At 40.4% G+C, this 11,565-nt stretch overlaps 1 non-coding gene across 1 annotated transcript; it reads right to left on the bottom strand.

Moving 5' to 3' along the window:
• Window positions 1-250: 250 nt before the first annotated feature.
• On the bottom strand, window positions 251-358 carry LOC112798570 (small nucleolar RNA R71). Its single transcript, XR_003200178.1, has one exon. It is a non-coding gene; the product is annotated as a small nucleolar RNA R71 (small nucleolar RNA).
• Between the last annotated feature and the right edge of the window lie 11,207 nt (window positions 359-11,565).

Raw genomic sequence — 11,565 nt, 5'->3', positions numbered from 1 at the left:
ACAGAATTGCAAGTTCCATGGACTTCCATTGGAAGATCCTCATCAGTTTTTAGCTGAATTCTTGCAAATCTGTGGCACTGTCAAGACTAATGGGGTTGACCCTGAGGTCTACAGACTTATGCTATTCCCTTTTGCTGTAAGAGACAGAGCTAGGACATGGTTGGACTCACAACCTAAAGAAAGCCTGAACTCTTGGGAAAAGCTAGTCAATGCCTTCTTGGCAAAGTTCTTTCCACCTCAAAAATTGAGTAAGCTTAGAGTGGAAGTCCAAACCTTCAGACAGAAGGAAGGAGAATGCCTCTATGAAGCTTGGGAAAGATACAAACAATTAATCAGAAAGTGCCCCTCTGACATGCTTTCTGAATGGAGCATCATAGGTATTTTCTATGATGGTCTCTCTGAACTGTCCAAGATGTCTTTGGATAGCTCTGCTGGAGGATCTCTTCATCTGAAGAAGACGCCTGGAGAAGCTCAAGAGCTAATTGAAATGGTTGCAAATAACCAATTCATGTACACTTCTGAAAGGAATCCTGTGAACACTGGGACTAATCAGAAGAAAGGAGTTCTTGAGATTGACACTCTGAATGCCATATTGGCTCAGAACAAAATATTGACTCAACAAGTCAATATGATTTCTCAAAGTCTGTCTGGAATGCAAAATGCACCAAGCAGTACTAAGGAAGCTTCATCTGAAGAAGAAGCTTATGATCCTGAGAACCCTTCAATGGAAGAGGTGAATTACATGGGAGAACCCTATGGAAACACCTATAATCCTTCATGGAGAAATCATCCAAATTTCTCATGGAAGGATCAACAGAGACCTCAACAAGGTTTCAACAACAATAATGGTGGACGAAATAGGTTTAGCAATAGCAAGCCTTTTCCATCATCTTCTCAGCAACAGACAGAGAGTTCTAAGCAGAATAACTCTGACATAGCAACCATGGTCTCTGATCTAATCAAAACCACTCAAAGTTTCATGACTGAAACAAGGTCCTCCATTAGAAATTTGGAGGCACAAGTGGGTCAGCTGAGCAAGAAAATTACTGAACTCCCTCCTAGTACTCTTCCAAGCAATACAGAAGAAAATCCAAAAGGAGAGTGCAAAGCCATCAACATGGCCGAATTAGGAGAGGAGGAAGAGGCAGTGAACGCCACTGAGGAAGACCTCAATGGACGTCCACTGGCCTCCAATGAGTTCCCCAATAAGGAACCATGGGAATCTGAGGCTCAAAATGAGACCATAGAGATTCCATTGAATTTACTTCTGCCATTCATGAGCTCTGATGAGTATTCTTCCTCTGAAGAGGATGAGTATGTCACTGAAGAGCAAGTTGCTAAATACCTTGGAGCAATCATGAAGCTAAATGACCAGTTATTTGGAAATGAGACTTGGGAGGATGAACCCCCTTTGCTCACCAAAGAACTGGATGACTTGTCTAGGTAGAAATTGCCTCAAAAGAGACAGGATCCTGGGAAGTTTTCAATACCTTGTACCATAGGCACCATGACCTTCAAGAAGGCCTTGCGTGACCTAGGGTCAAGTGTAAACCTCATGCCTCTCTCTGTAATGGAGAAGCTAGGGATCTTTGAGGTGCAAGCTGCAAAAATCTCACTAGAGATGGCAGACAATTCAAGAAAACAAGCTTATGGACTTGTAGAGGATGTTCTGGTAAAAGTTGAAGACCATTACATCCCTACTGATTTCATAGTCCTAGAGACTGGGAAATGCATGGATGAATCCATCATCCTTGGCAGACCCTTCCTAGCCACAGCAAAGGCTGTGATTGATGTTGATAGAGGAGAGTTGATCATTCAAGTGAATGAAGAATCCTTAGTGTTTAAGGCTCAAGGATATCCCTCTGTCATCATGGAGAGGAAGCATGAAGATCTCCTCTCCAAACAGAGCCCCCACAGTCAAACTCTAAGTTTGGCGTTGGGAGGCCTCAACCAAACTCTAAGTTTGGTGTTGAACCCCCACATTCAAACTCTAAGTTTGGTGTTGGGAGGTTCCAACATTGCTCTGAGCATTTCTGAGGCTCCATGAGAGCCCTCTGTCAAGCTACTGACATTAAAGAAGCGCTTGTTGGGAGGTAACCCAATGTTATATTTTATATATTTTCCTTTGTTATTTTATGTTTTCTGTAGGTTGATGATCATGAGAAGTCACAAAATCAATTGAAAAAGCAAAAACAGAATGAAAAACAGGAAGAAAAATAGCACACCCTGGAGGAGAGCGCGCTAGCGTTTAAACGCCAGTAAGGCTAGCTGTTGGGCGTTTAACGCCCAGTCTGGCACCATTCTGGGCGTTTAACGCCAGAAAGGGGCACCAGACTGGCGTTAAATGCCAGAAAAGGGCAAGAAGCTGGCGTTAAACGCCAGAAATGGGCACCAGCCCGATGTTTAACGCCATAATTGGCTAAAAACGCAATTTTGCATGCCATATGGTGCAGGGATGACTTTTCCTTGACACCTCAGGATCTGTGGACCCCACAGGATCCCCACCTACCCTACAACTCTCTCTCTCTTCTTCACCCATTCACCAATCACCTCAACACCTCTTCCCCAAAAACCCTTCACCTATCAAATCCCATCTTTCTCTTCACCACTCACATCCATCCTTCGTAAAACCCCACCTAACTCACCATTCAAATTCAAACCACTTTCCCACCCAAACCCACCCATACATGGCCGAACATCACCCTTCCCCCTCTCCTATATAAACCCATCTTCACTCCTTCATTTTCACACAACCTAAACACTACTTCTCCCCCTTTTTGGCCGAACACAAAGCCATTCCCTTCTCCTCTATTTTCTTCTTCTTCTACTCTCTTCTTTCTTCTTTTGCTCGAGGACGAGCAAACCTTTTAAGTTTGGTGTGGTAAAAGCATTGCTTTTTGTTTTTTCATAACCATTTATGGCATCCAAGGCCGGAGAAACCTCTAGAAAGAGGAAAGGGAAGGCAAAAGCTTCTACCTCCGAGTCACGGGAGATGGAGAGATTTATCTCAAGGGTGCATCAAGACCACTTCTATGAAGTTGTGGCCTTGAAGAAGGTGATCCCCGAGGTCCCTTTTTCACTCAAAAAGAGTGAATATCCGGAGATCCGACATGAGATCCGAAGAAGAGGTTGGGAAGTTCTTACCAACCCCATTCAACAAGTCGGAATCTTAATGGTTCAAGAGTTCTATGCCAATGCATGGATCACCAAGAACCATGATCAAAGTGTGAACCCGGATCCAAAGAATTGGCTTACTATGGTTCGGGAGAAATACTTGGATTTTAGTCCGGAAAATGTAAGGTTGGCATTCAACTTGCCTATGATGCAAGGAGATGAACATCCTTACACTAGAAGGGTCAACTTTGATCAAAGGTTGGACCAAGTCCTCACAGTCATATGTGAAGAGGGCGCCCAATAGAAGAGAGGTTCAAGAGGAAAGCCGGTTCAATTGAGAATGCATGACCTCAAACCTGTGGCTAGGGGATGGTTGGAGTTTATCCAACGCTCAATCATTCCCACTAGCAACCGGTCCGAACTTACCATAGACCGAGCTATCATGATTCATAGCATCATGATTGGAGAAGAAATAGAAGTTCGTGAGGTTATATCCCAAGAACTTTATAAGGTGGCGGACAAGTCCTCTACCTTGGCAAGGTTAGCTTTTCCTCATCTCATTTGTCACCTCTGTTATTCAGTTGGAGTTGACATAGAAGGAGACACGACCATTGATGAGGACAAGCCCATCACTAAGAAAAGGATGGAGCACACAAGAGATCCCACTCATCATGAGATCCCTGAGATTCCTCAAGGGATGCACTTTCCTCCACAAAACTATTGGGAGCAACTAAACACCTCCTTAGGAGAATTGAGTTCCAACATGGGACAACTAAGGGTGGAGCACCAAGAACATTCCATTCTCCTCCATGAAATTAGAGAAGATCAAAGAATCATGAGAGAGGAGCAACAAAGACAAGGAAGAGACATTGAGGAGCTCAAGCACTCCATAGGATCTTCAAGAGGAAGAAAGAGCCGCCATCACTAAGGTGGACCCGTTCTTTAATTTCCTTGTTCTTTATTTTTCTGTTTTTCGAATTTTGGTGCTTATGTTTATCTATGTTTGTGTCTTGTGATCATTAGTGTCTTAGTGTTTATGCCTTAAAGTTATGAATGTCCTATGAATCCATCACCTTTCTTAAATGAAAAATGTTCTTAATTGAAAAAAGAAAAGAATTGCATCAATTTTGAATTTTATAACAGTTTAATTATTTTGATGTCGTGGCAATGCTTTTGTTTTCTGAATGTATGCTTAAACAGTGCATATGTCTTTTGAATTTGTGGTTCATGAATGTTGGCTCTTGAAAGAATGATGAAAAAGGAGACATGTTACTGAGGATCTGAAAAATCATAAAAATGATTCTTGAAGCAAGAAAAAGCAGTGAATACAAAAAAAAAAGAGAAAAAAATTTTTCGAAAAAAAAGAGAGAGAAAAAGAAAGAAAAAGAAAGAAAAAGAAAGAAATAAAAGTTGTGATCCAAGGCAAAAAAGAGTGTGCTTAAGAACCCTGGACACCTCTAGTTGGGGACTCTAGCAAAGCTGAGTCACAATCTGAAAAGGTTCACCCAATTATGTGTCTGTGGCATGTATGTATCCAGTGGTAATACTGGAAGACAGAGTGCTTTGGGCCACGGCCAAGACTCAATAAGTAGCTGTATTCAAGAATCATCATACTTAACTAGGAGAATCAATGACACTATCTGGATTCTGAGTTCCTAAAGAAGCCAATCATTCTGAATTTCAAAGGATAGAGTGAGATGCCAAAACTGTTCAGAGGCAAAAAGCTAAAAACCCCGCTCATCTAATTAATACTGATCTTCATAGATGTTTTTGGAATTCATTGCATATTCCCTTCTTTTTATCTTATTTGATTTTCAGTTGCTTGAGGACAAGCAACAATTTAAGTTTGGTGTTGTGATGAGCGGATAATTTGTACGCTTTTTGGCATTGTTTTTAGTATGTTTTTAGTATGATCTAGTTAGTTTTTAGTATATTTTTATTAGTTTTTAGTTAAAATTCACTTTTCTGGGCTTTACTATGAGTTTGTGTGTTTTTCTGTGATTTCAGGTATTTTCTGGCTGAAACTGAGGGACCTGAGCAAAAATCTGATTCAGAGACTAAAAAGGACTGCAGATGCTGTTGGATTCTGACCTCCCTGCATTCGAAGTGGATTTTCTGTAGCTACAGAAGCCCAATTGGCGCGCTCTCAACGGCGTTGGAAAGTAGACATCCTGGGCTTTCCAGCAATATATGATAGTCCATACTTTGCCCAAGATTTGATGGCCCAAAACGGTGTTCAAAGTTACCCTCAGAATTCCCAGCGTTAAACGCCGGAACTGGCACCAAAGTGGGAGTTAAACGCCCAAACTGGCATAAAAGCTGGCGTTTAACTCCAAGAGGAGTCTCTACACGAAAATGCTTCATTGCTCAGCCCAAGCACACACCAAGTGGGCCCGGAAGTGGATTTTTATGTCATTTTACTTATCTCTGTACACCCTAGGCTACTAGTTCTCTATAAGTAGGACCTTTTACTATTGTATTTTCATCTTTTGATCACTTTAGATCTCTAGATCATCTTCGGACATCTAGTTCTTAGATCATTGGGAGGCTGGCCTCACGGCCATGCCTAGACCTTGTTCTTATGTATTTTCAACGGTGGAGTTTCTACACACCATAGATTAAGGTGTGGAGCTCTGCTGTACCTCGAGTATTAATGCAATTACTATTGTTCTTCTATTCAATTCCGCTTGTTCTTGTTCTAAGATACCACTTGTTCTTCAACTTGATGAATGTGATGATCCGTGACACTCATCATCATTCTCACCTATGAACGTGTGACTGACAACCACCTCCGTTCTACCTTAGATTGGGTGGATATCTCTTGGATTCCTGATACACGATGCATGGTTGATCGCCTGACAACTGAGTGCTCGCCTGACAACCGAGCCAGCCATTCTGTGAGATCAGAGTCTTTGTGGTATATGCTAGAACTGATGGTGGCATTCAAGAGAATCCGGAAGGTCTAACCTTGTCTGTGGTATTCTGAGTAGGATTCAATGATTGAATGACTGTGACGTGCTTCAAACTCCTGAAGGCGGGGCGTTAGTGACAGACGCAAAAGAATCACTGGATTCTATTCCGGCCTGATCGAGAACTGACAGATGGATAGCCATGCCGTGACAGGGTGCGTTGAACATTTCCACTGAGAGGATGGGAGGTAGCCACTGACAACGGTGAAACCCTTGCTTAAGCTTTCCATGGAAAGGAGTAAGAAGGATTGGATGAAGACAGTAGGAAAGCAGAGAGACGGAAGGGACAAGCATCTTCATACGCTTATCTGAAATTCCCACCAATGAATTACATAAGTATCTCTATCTTTATCTTTATGTTTTATTCGTATATCACCCATATCCATTTGAGTCTGCCTGACTGAGATTTACAAGGTGACCATAGCTTGCTTCATACCAACAGTCTCTGTGGGATCGACCCTTACTCGTGTAAGGTTTATTACTTGGACGACCCAGTACACTTGCTGGTTAGTTGTGCGAAGTTGTGTTTATGCCATGGTATTGAACACCAAGTTTTTGGATTCATTACCGGGGATTATTTGAGTTGTGAAAAGTATTGATCACAATTTCGTGCTACCAGCAGGTAAGCCATGAAACTTTGGCAGTAGATTGATTAGTGCAGTCTTCAGTTCAACATCTGCACCCAGATTTGGATGACGCGCTTAGAAAGGTGGTAGTGTAAAGTCCGGAGCTCCTACTTCCTGAAGAGTAATCCTGCTGGGAGCTGCCATATCCTCTACGCGTAAATCAACCAAATCAGTAGAAAGGGAGCTTGTTTCTTCCTTAAATGACATTTCAGATTCGCCCTCAGAGAGGACTAACCGACGCCAAGCTTGCCTTATACGTGAAATAGTTCTTTAGATCAAATGTGGGTAAGCTCGGATCAGGTAGCGAACGCGTCATTCAATGAAAGAAACATACAGCTCATAGTAGCAAAATAAAATAAATTCCAACCAATAAATTAGCACACTGTTGCAACTCTCCGGCAACGGCGCCAAAAATTGACGTAGGGAAAAATATTCGATCAAGAGTTTATAGAGAAAACAGCGTTGCAAGTATAGCTCTTAACCAATGTTGATTTCGCGTATCAATTTAGAAAGGGTTGTCACAAAATGTAGAAATAAAATACTGGGAGTATGAATCCCAGGTCGTCTACCAACAAGTTGGAGAAAGAGTGCTACTTTATTAATCAGAGGTTTTCCAAGAAATTTTGAGTTTGAAAAACAGAGAAATAGATGATTAAGAATTTATGTATTTCAAATAAAAGCCTTGATTGGGAGAAGATTAAATGGAAGTTTTATCCCTGTTGAACTTTCCCAAGTGTAATAATAAAAGGGTTATTATCCTACTTAGTTATCCCTTATATAATAAGGAAAAGTCAAGTAACTCTCAAACTAATCCTATCGCTTATGTCCTAATCCTTTCCTAAGAAAGGATTAGAGTTGAAGACAGGAGAATTAGCCAACAATTTCCAATTAATATTAACACTTGAGTATTCCAACTCAAGGTTTTTCTTTTAATCAACTCCCCATCAAGTTAGAAACTACTCCATTGTCATAAATATAACTTTCACAGAATTAAGAGAGGAATAAAAGGAAGACATGATAATTAATAACTAAAAATCAATTAAAAGTAAAAATGGTTCTTTGCATTAATAAATCCCAAAATCATGAACATACTTATCTTAAACAAAGTCAATGGGCAATAAAAGAGTAAAGAGTAGAGAAACAAACTAGAATGAGGAAGCTCCAACGGAGGTAATGAATCTTCTCAATATCCAAAGCAAAGTAATAAAAACTCTAGAACTATGAATGTGAAGAAAGCCTAGAGGAATGAGTAGTATTCTCTCTAGGTTCTCAAAACTAAACTAAAAATATGCTAATGAGAATGTGTGTTGAGTCTCTGTATGTTTCCTTGCTTTAGTATGTGTTTCTGGGCCAAAAACTGGGTCAAAACATGGCCCGAAATCGCCCCCAGCATTTTCTGTTAATTCTATAGATCACGCATGTCACGCGTACGAATCAGTCACGCGTTCGCGTCGCTGGTCGTTTTGGCGTGTCACATGTTCGCATCAAGCACGCACTCGTGTCATATTACAGAACTCCAATCCACGCATACGCATCAGGCAAGCGCACGCGTCGCTGTAAATTTCTCCATATCACGCGCACGCGTGAGCCATGCGTGTGCATCAATGCTCACTGGTTATCTCCTTAATTTCTTATGTTCCTTCCATTTTTGCAAGCTTCCTCTCCCTTGTGTTCTTCCTTGACAACTTCTACCTCTTTACAAGCTTCTTCAATTTCAACCTCTTCCTCTTGGTAGCTTTCTTCCAATTCAATCTCTATTTTTTTGCTTACCAAGGGCATGGGAGGTTGTGCTTCTTCTTCATTAATCTCCATCTCTTGATTAACCTCTTCAAAGTCTTCAACCATGATATGCCGTGGAGGTTGTACACCCTCCTCAACATCAATTTCAAGCATTTTGGAAGGAGGCTCTATGACTTGACCTTCCTATGGAGGTTCCGCATCTCCTAAGTCTTCAACCACTTCTTCCTCTTTAACTATTGCAGCTTTGTCCAGTTGTTTTAGTATAAAATCATACTCCTCCTTGATGATTTCCTTTCCATAATAACTCCCTTCAACTACTCCTTCATCTTCAAGGGTCTCCCCTACCTCCACATTTTAGGCCTCCTCTTGCTCCTCTGGAAATAAGGCCGCGTGTAACTGATCCATTGCGTTCTTAAGATGATCCTTTCTCTCTGGTTCCATGTCAATAGCATCATTGCGATCATGTTGCTCTTGGATTGATGGATATGGGTATTCTTGCACGGAGGGTGGCGGTGCAATGAAGCTTGAGGGTTGAATATTGGAGGTAGAGGGTTGGTCCATGCGGGATATAAGATTTTAGAGTTTAGAGGTGAGACCAATAAGAGAAGTAAGTGTGTTCTCCATGGAGGTTTGGGGGTGGATAGGAGGGTTCATTTGTTGGGAGAAAGGGCTCATAACACGGAGGTGGTTCTTCTTGATAAGGATATAGAGATGGTGTATATTGAGGTAGTGGTTCTATGTATGGTTCATATAGTGGTTGGTATGGTGGATAAGGGTTAGGGTCATATGAAGGTGAACGGCGAAAAGAGGCTTATGAGTAGGGTTGAGGGCTATGTTGAGGAGGGGGTCCATAGGCATATGGTGGTGGTTGTTGATAATCAAAAGGGTGTTCACCATAGCCATTATCTTAGTATGCCTCTTGGAAGGGCTCTTGGTCATCGTATGTTGGTGGAGGTTGTTGCCAAGAGGGTTGATTTAATCCTTGTAGCTCTTCCCATCTTTGGTTGTCCCAACCTTGATGCATGTTCTCATTGTAGCTTCTATTTCCTGCAACATAATTTGAACCAAATTCATAGCCAAATGGGTGAGAGTTCATAGTAGCAAATAAAAACAAAAACTAATAAAAATAAGCAACTAAGTCCTAAACTAACAAAAACTAGCAAACAAGCAAAAAGCAAATATTTACAATAACCAATAATAAGGCACACGTTTGCAATTCTCTGGAAATAGCGCCATTTTTACGAATGAATTTTTGCTAGTAAAGAATTTTACAAATAAAATCTCGTTAAAAGTATAGCTTCTAAACCAACAAAAATCCTTTCGTACAAAAGTTTGGTTGTCACAAGTAACAAACCCAATAAAAATATACCGGAGTATTCAAACCTCGGGTCGTTTCTCAAGGAATTACAGGGAAGTGTGCTTGTTATTGGTTATGGGTTTTTGTTTTCTGGGAAATTTGGAGTTTGGGCAATGGACACATAAATGATTATAAATTAAAGCAATGAAAATTAACAAGAGGTTTTATGTAATTAAATTAAAAAGTCTTGACTAGGAGAAGATTAATCTGAAGTTCTATCCTTATTGGATTTCCCAAAATTAATTAGTAATAGGTTGTTATTCACAAAATCACTCATGCATACACGTCCCTGACGCGTGCGCATTATTTTCAGTTTCGAATCATTCACGTGTGCGCGGGCCTGACGCGCACGCATCGTATGCAATTTTGGCCCCAATGCGAAACGAATAGAAAGTTGTGCGTGCGTGAGGCTGGACTCGCGCGATTGGCACCATCACGGTCACGCGTACGCGTACTTGACGCGTCCGCGTCACATGGCTGTTCTGTTTTCACGCGCACGCGTGACCTGCGCACGCGCGTCGCTTTTTATTTCCCATTCTTCTTCTTTCGTCTCTCCTTTCTTACTCTTTCCTCTCTCCTTTCTTTTTCTTTCTTCTTCTTTTCTTACTTTCTTCGCCTCCTTATTCTTTTTCACTTCTTTTCCTCATTGCATTTGCATATTTTCATTCATTTCATTATAATTTTGTGCATGTTTTATTTTCTCTTCCAAATGTGCTACTTTTTCATTGGTGTTAAAAATTTCCTTACTCAACTGTTGCATACTTTCCCGCAGTATTTTAGGTGCTTCTTGACTTGTTTGCTATTTAGTTGACATGCCCTGTGCTTCTATTATTTTCTCACTTACATGTTGTAACTACCATGTAGTTGAGAACCTTATTATTTGGCACTAGCCCACACATGTTTCATTTCTTTTCATATCTTTGCTTGTGGGTTCTTTCTCTTTCCTTTTCTCTTCTTTCAGGATGGCCACCAAGAGGGACAAGAAAAAGTTTCTAACTGGAGCAATAAATAAGTTTGCCACACAATCTTTGGAGAAAAAGTATCAGTTGGAACTACCCGTGCACTTGTACATCTCTGCATGCATCGAAAACGGTGTAATCTTTAAGTGTGGGGAGGTCGATAACGACTTCCGGTGGTTAGTACTTTCTGACTCAACACCAATATTTAATCTTCTTTGTAGTTAGTTATTACATTTGCATGATTGATTGCATGTTTGTTAGATTTTGTGCATATTTTACCACTACTTGGTTGAAGTAATAATTTTTTTTTCAAGAAACTTGTTTTATAGCATTTCACTAATTTGAATTAAAATTTTTGATAAACTTGTTTAAAGAAATTTATTTTGGAACATGGTTTTAAAGCTTGAACACACAAAACTAGTGAGATTTTGAGCCTATTTGATTGGTTGCATTTTATCAACCAATATTTTATTTTTGGTGTATGTTATTCTCTCTAAAATTGTGATCTATATCTTGCTTGATTCTATATTTACATGGTTTAATGTATGTATATACTTATATGATTGAGGCTTTGTTTCACTTAGCTTACATACCCATATGGCCTTACCCTTTCATTATCTTTTGCAAACCAATGTTGAGCCTATTTTACCCCTTTGTTCTTTACTTTAGCTCATCACTAACTCTAAGAAAAAAAGCAATTATGTCTTTAATTTGAATCCTTGATTAGCTTAGACTAGTGAAAGTGCTCATGAATTAAGTGTGGGAAAAGTGGGTTTGGAAATGGTTGATTTGGGAATTTA

Source organism: Arachis hypogaea, chromosome 4 (genome assembly GCF_003086295.3).
Source record: "Arachis hypogaea cultivar Tifrunner chromosome 4, arahy.Tifrunner.gnm2.J5K5, whole genome shotgun sequence".
Taxonomy (NCBI): domain Eukaryota; kingdom Viridiplantae; phylum Streptophyta; class Magnoliopsida; order Fabales; family Fabaceae; genus Arachis; species Arachis hypogaea.
The sequence above is the reverse complement of the archived record's forward strand: the minus strand, read 5'-3'. Positions and strand labels throughout refer to the sequence as shown.